The 7,564-nt window shown below is 36.5% G+C and overlaps 1 pseudogene; it reads left to right on the top strand.

The window, feature by feature from the left end:
* The first annotated feature begins 394 nt into the window (after positions 1–394).
* Positions 395–1,329, top strand: LOC125106114 (olfactory receptor 6C74-like; annotated as a pseudogene).
* Positions 1,330–7,564: the final 6,235 nt, after the last annotated feature.

Raw genomic sequence — 7,564 nt, 5'->3', positions numbered from 1 at the left:
GATGGTGTAAAATAACTTAATCTGTACTAAGTAGATTGGGGAAAAATTGCAACTACAGAAGACACAAGTTAAGACATTATGACAATTTTTTGGATTTTTCTTTGTTTCTATTTTTATATGCCATATATTATCCTTTTGGAATGCCTGAATTTATGACACTTGAGAAATGACACTTCTAGAGTTGCACTCGGTTAGTGAAATTTTGAGTACAAATTATATGAGCAAGTTTTTAGAGGCTGTTACTGCTGACTAGCATAACAATGAAGCAGGTTGGGTGGCAGGAGCAACACATGTATGGACAATCTCAAGCTAATAGGAATCTCATGCAAGATTATACCCTTTATTTCTCATTTTTTCTTACTTTTTAAAATTATTATTTTTTTGGAAGTCAGCAATGAAAAACCACAGTACAGTAACAACCTTTATTCTTCTTGGACTGACTGATAATCCACAATTACAAGTGGTCATTTTTCTTCTCCTTCTTTTCCCTTCATGTTGAGTGTCAGTGGGAATCTAACCATAATCACCCTCACCCTACTGGACTCTCATCTAAAGACACCCATGTATTTCTTCCTCTGAAGTTTCTTATTTTTAGAAATTTCATTCACAACTGTCTGCATCCCCAGATTTCTTGCCAGTATGGCAACAGGTGATAAGTCCATTTCTTACAATAGTTGTGCAACACAGCTGTTTTTTTACTATTGTCTTGGGTGCAATTGAATTTTTTCTTCTGGCTGCCATGTCTTATGACCGCTATGTGGCCATCTGCAAACCCCTGCATTACACCACCATCATGAGTGACAGAGTCTGCAACTTGTTGGTCTTTGATTCATGGTTGTCTGGTTTTATAGTAATTGTTCCACCACTCCTTGTGGGTCTTCAGCTAGATTTCTGTGCAGACAACGCTATAGATCATTTCTTCTGCGATTTTTCTCCTATATTACAGCTCTCTTGCACAGACACAGATGTAATAGATTTAATGGCATTTCTCTCAGCCATTTTGACCCTCCTGGTACACTGATATTAGTGATTCTCTCCTACAAACATCATCAGGACTATACTGAAGATACCTTCTTCTCAACAGAGGAAGAAAGCCTTTTCTACATGTTCTTCTCACATGGTAGTTGTGTCCATTTCATATGGCAGCTGCATTTTCATGTATGTGAAACCCTCTGCAAAGGACAGACTATCTTTAAAAAAGGGATAGCCCTGCTCAGTACTTCTGTTGCCCCCATGTTGAATCCCTTCACTTATACACTGAGAAACAAACAAGTGCAAGATGCTTTTAAGCACATGATCAAAAAGATTGAGATTTTCTCAGTGAAGTGAATCATTTTAGTGATATTACTGAGGTTGTGAGTAAAATAAAGCAAGAAGGATAAAGTGCTTCATAGAACTTTTAATTCTTATATTCAAAATAATAATAACTATTTTTCTTGCTATAATTTTCATGGTGGTCTAATTAATCTCTAAAGCTTAATTCTCTCCCTTTATCTGTCCCTTATTTAGGCCAAAATAATATGCCTTTTTATTTGGTGATTTTATCTATTTCCTCTAAAAATTCTCTCAGAGGAGGCCAAAAGAGACTATAATTTTTCCATGTTCTTTTCCACTGTTCTGGAATTCACAGATTCAATTTTCCACATATTCTATATAGAGTTAATGCACCACCTAGATTTGCGAAACGTAGCTGAGAAACACATACTTCTCGAAATGCACAAATTGTCACTGAGTCAAGGCAAAATAAAAAATGGGAATTGACCTATAACTATTAGAGATATTGAATTACTAACCACTATGTCCTTAAATAATAAGGAATTCTTTTGTTTCTGTAAATCGAGGTCATGGCAGTCATTTCAAATAATCAATTTGTAAATTTCTTTTGCTTATTATTATTATTCTTTATCATATACTCTACCAGTAAAAAAAAAAAAACACAAACAAAAACACTTGAATTTCACAGTATCTGTATATTTGTTTATAAATTATATATTCACTATAGTATAGAATATTTAAACATGTTAATAGAAAAATAGAAATTAAGCAAAGGCATTAAGCAAAAGAATCAATATAGTTTATAATACAGATTTATGATATAAATTAATTTTAATGTTAATAGTACAACTATAAAATTCAATTTGATATAACATGTATTATTATATTTGCAAATATCAGCTTATTATGTGATAAGTTAAATGAAATTCTTATTCTAAGCCTATCTGACCTTGGTAATTAGAAGCATCTTCATAGGGGCACCTGGGTGGCTCAGTGGGTAAAAGCCTCTGCCTTTGGCTCAGGTCATGATCTCAGGGTCCTGGAATCGAGCCCTGCATTAGGCTCTCTGCTCAGCAGGGAACCTATTTCCACATCTCTCTCTGCCTGCTTCTCTGCCTACCTGTGATCTCTGTCAAATAAATAAATAAATAAATTTTTAAAAAGAAGGGTCTTCATAGTTCAAAACTAATGCTTCACACTGCATGCTGATCACATCAAAAGAAGGGAGTCACAGTAATTATTCTTCTGTTCTATTTGAATTTGTTTTTGATATTGAATTACTGCAATTCTGTCTGCTCTAATGTTAATCTGCTGCCTAAACTTTTATTTTTATATAAGCATTTTTAAAGTGCACTGAAATTTTTACTTGGAATATTTTAATAGAGATTATAATACTTCTAAGTTTTCCAAATGGGTGGATGAGAAATTTTCATAATTATTGAGCTTATATAATCTTCAGTAGCAATAACTATGGCAATAATTTCAAACAATCAATTTCTAAATTTCTTTTGCTTGTTACAACTCTCTTTTGAAAACTGGTTACTTTTTCACATACCATTAAAATACCATGCATTAAGAATGGCACATGATATGAGCACTGGGTATTATACGCAATCGTTAAACACTACATCAGAAACTGATGATGTACTATATATTGGCTAATTGAATTTAAATTAAAAAATAAATAAAATATCATGTATTTTGGAAGAGAGTGGTAGAGAAATATCTTCATGAAAGCATATATGATTGATGGGTATTTGTTATCATATAAAAGAGAAAATTGGAATATGTCTATTTGTAAAATAAAATCATATATTTCTCTTAATGCGTATTTAAAAAATTTTGCCTGAGAAATTCTGAGTCCCTGATACATTTTTTAAAAATATATCTTAACATACCCTTATATGCTTCCTCCATTCTCCTATCCTCCCTACTCCCTCAACCTCCTCCTCTTTCCTGTTCTGAACCTGCAAATGTAAAGACCATTCTTAGATGGAAGACTGTACAAAAACAGCCTGTGGGCTTGTGCTGCAGATTTGGGTTTGCTTGTCCAATGTCTAAATAATAGCAAAAGGCTAGGGATGGCCCTAAAGTAAGGATGAAGGTCTGATTTCTTATCTGTTTTACTATTTCAAGGTGATGCAATCTACCTGTTATGTTCTATTAATCAAAAAAATATCTAAAATTCAATAACTCAATATTTAGTGCCAATATTGTTTTGATTTAAACCAATAAGTGGTCCATAACTTAAAACACATTGCATTTCATGTTATAATCTAATTCAGCATATGAATCTACTGTTACCCTCTAAAATTCATCTGAGATAAGGTAGGCAAATATTTTAATTAAATGGGTATGTGGAATGGATTACCATTTCTGCATCATTTTTTTAAAGTATTTATTTGATGGTAGTATCAAGTACTACAATTTTTCCAGGGAAATATGCTTTGATTTGTTATTTGTTTATGAGGGTGAACTCCATGGTTTTCTACTTGGTCCTGAGTATATCTCTTTTAACAATATATCAGGATGATTTTTCACATGCAATAGAATCACTGTAAATGAGACTAACACATAACTGCCACTTATCAATAAAACTTTCTCCACCCTCATTATTCTCCACTCTAATAAGTGTGTACCCTGGTATTTTATTATCATAATAATTAAGATTAGCTCAGAGATGAGGTGAAACAATCCCAGAAAGTTCCAGATTTTACCCTCTTCAGTGGACAGTTTTCCTGACAAATGAATTTATATCCTTTCAGGAAAATTGGAAGGTGATTAAGATACTAATATCAATGCATGACTCTTCCTCAAGGAAACTTCCTTAATGGGTTCTGGCTCTATGAATAAAGACTAAAGTCTTTATTTGGGTAAGGAGTCTAACACCATTCGATGGCTATACCATCCTTCCTTTCACCCAAACTAGAGTTCTTTCAATTATGTAGGTCAAATAGGAACTTAATGGATTGTCTATTTATTTTAGCCTTAGGAGCAGCATGATGTATTTTTCAAACTAATGCATATCACACAATTTTGATATTCAGTCTAATTCTACCAACTAATAAGTAACCGTACCCATCTTGCCAATGTCAGCTAATTGCTATTACATGACCTCTGCCTTCCCATAGTCCCATCATTTCCAGTGAAATGAGGAAGCTCACTGTAATGAAATTATCTCCCGCTTTTACTTCAGACCAGCAATTACAAAACCTTTCAATGTTGTTAATACCCTCCTGTTCATTAAATAATGTTCCATATTGCTGTCATTCTACATCTTGGACTTATTTTTCTAATATTTCAGCTTTAATCAGGATAAGTCATTCACAAATTCAAGTAGTTACCTAATTGAACAAAAAATTATAGCCATCATCAGAGGCTTGAACACTTCCATTAAAACCACAATCACTGGAGGAGGAGTCAAGATGGCAGAGAAGTAGCAGGCTGAGATTATTTCAGGTAGCGGGAGATCAGCTAGATAGCTTATCTAAAGATTGCAAACACCTACAAATCCAATGGGATTCGAAGAGAAGAAGAACAGCAACTCTAGAAACAGAAAATCAACCACTTTCTGAAAGGTAGGACGGGCGGAAAAGTGAATCCAAATTGACGGGGAAATAGACCGTGGGGGGAGGAGCTGGCTCCCGGCAAGCGGCGGAGCAATGGAGCACAAAATCAGGACTTTTAAAAGTCTGTTCCGCTGAGGGACATCGCTCCAGAGGCTTAACCGGGGTGAAGCCCATGCAGAGTCAGCGTGGCCTCAGGTCCCACAGGGTCACAGAAGGATCGGGGATGTCTGAGTGTCACAGAGCTTACAGGTATTAGAACAGGGAAGCCGACTACAGAGACAGAGCCGAGGAGTAAGCTCTAAGCTCAGGGTTACCTTGAACTGGTCGCAGGCTTGGTCAGCTCAGAGCGCGGCTGGAGGCCAGGGTGATGGGAGTAATTGGGCGCTGTTCTCTGAGGGCGCACTGAGGAGTGGGGCCCCGGGCTCTCGGCTCCTCCGGGCCGGAGACTGGGAGGCCGCCATCTTCATTCCCATCCTGCGGAACTCTACAGAAAGCGCTCAGGGAACCAAAGCTCCCTAAAGCAAACCCGAGCGAATTACTCAGACTGGCCCGGGAAAGGGCAGTGCAACTCTGCCTGGGGCAAAGACACGTGAGAATCACTACAACAGGCCCCTCCCCCAGAAGATCAACAAGAAATCCAGCCAGGATCAAGTTCACCTACCAAGGATTGCAGTTTCAATACCAAGGAGAGCAGCGAAATTCCAGAGGAGGAGAAAGCAAAGCACAGAACTCATGGCTTTCTCCCTATGATTCTTTAGCCTTGCAGTTAATTTAATTTTTTTTTCAATTTTTTTTCTTCTTCTGCTAAATTTTTTTAAATTTTACCCTTTTCTTTTTTGACGTTTTTTAACTAGTTTATCTAATATATATTTTTTCCCTTTTATATTTTTTCTTTATTCGTTTTCTTTTATGTAATTGTTTCTTTTTTTCATTTTTTTTTTCTTTCTGAATCTCTTTTTATCCCCTTTCTTCCCCTCACTATTTGGGATCTCTTCTGATTTGGCTAAAGCATATTTTCCTGGGGTTGTTGCCACCCTTTTAGTATTTTACTTGCTCCTTCATATACTCTTATCTGGACAAAATGACAAGGCTGAAAAATTCACCACAAAAAAAAGAACGAGAGGCAGTACCAAAGGCTAGGGACCTAATCAATACAGACATTGGTAATATGTCAGATATAGAGTTCAGAATGACGATTCTCAAGGTTCTAGCCGGGCTTGAAAAAGGCATGGAAGATATTAGAGAAACACTCTCGGGAGATATAAAAGCCCTTTCTGGAGAAATAAAAGAACTAAAATCTAACCAAGTTGAAATCAAAAAAGCTATTAATGAGGTGCAATCAAAAATGGAGGCTCTCACTGCTAGGATAAATGAGGCAGAAGAAAGAATTAGCGATATAGAAGACCAAATGACAGAGAATAAAGAAGCTGAGCAAAAGAGGGACAAACAGCTACTGGACCACGAGGGGAGAATTCGAGAGATAAGTGACACCATAAGACGAAACAACATTAGAATAACTGGGATTCCAGAAGAAGAGGAAACAGAGAGGGGAGCAGAAGGTATATTGGAGAGAATTTCCCTAATATGGCAAAGGGAACAAGCATCAAAATCCAGGAGGTTCAGAGACCCCTCACAAAATCAATAAGAATAGGTCCATACCCCATCACCTAATAGTAAAATTTACAAGTCTTAGTGACAAAGAGAAGACCCTGAAAGCAGCCCGGGAAAAGAAGTCTGTAACGAACAATGGTAAAAATATTAGATTGGCAGCAGACTTATCCACAGAGACCTGGCAGGCCAGAAAGAGCTGGCATGATATATTCAGACCACTAAATGAGAAAAACATGCAGCCAAGAACACTATATCCAGCTAGGCTATCATTGAAAATAGAAGGAGAGATTAAAAGCTTCCAGGACAAACAAAAACTGAAAGAATTCGCAAATACCAAACCAGCTCTACAGGAAATATTGAAAGGGGTCCTCTAAGCAAAGAGAGACCCTAAAAATAGTAGATCAGAAAGAAACAGAGACAATATGCAATAACAGTCACCTTACAGGCAATACAATGGCCCTAAATTCATATCTCTCAATACTTACCCTGAATGTTAAAGGGCTAAATGCCCCAATCAAAAGACAGAGGGTATCAGAATGGATAAAAAAACAAAACCCATCTATATGTTGCCTACAAGAAACTCATCTTAAACCCGAAGACACCTCCAGGTTTAAAGTGAGGGGGTGGAAAAGAATTTACCATGCTAATGGACGTCAGAAGAAAGCAGGAGTGGCAATCCTTATAGCAGATCCATTAGATTTTAAGCCAAAGACTATAATAAGAGATGAGGAAGGACACTATATCATACTCAAAGGATTGTCCAACAAGAAGATCTAACAATTTTAAATATCTATGCCCCTAACGTGGGAGCAGCCAACTATATAAACCAATTAATAACAAAATCAAAGAAACACATTGACAATAATACAATAATAGTAGGGGACTTTAACAGTCCCCTCACTGAAATGGACAGATCGTCCAAGCAAAAGATCAACAAGGAAATCAAGGCCATAAATGACACACTGGACCAGATGGACATCACAGATATATTCAGAACATTTCATCCCAAAGCAACAGAATACACATTCTTCTCTAGTGCACATGGAACATTCTCCAGAATAGATCACATTCTTGGTCCTAAATCAGGTCTCAACCGGTATCAAAAGATT

This window comes from Lutra lutra, chromosome 8 (genome assembly GCF_902655055.1).
Source record: "Lutra lutra chromosome 8, mLutLut1.2, whole genome shotgun sequence".
Taxonomy (NCBI): domain Eukaryota; kingdom Metazoa; phylum Chordata; class Mammalia; order Carnivora; family Mustelidae; genus Lutra; species Lutra lutra.
This window is presented reverse-complemented; position numbering and strand designations above follow the sequence as displayed.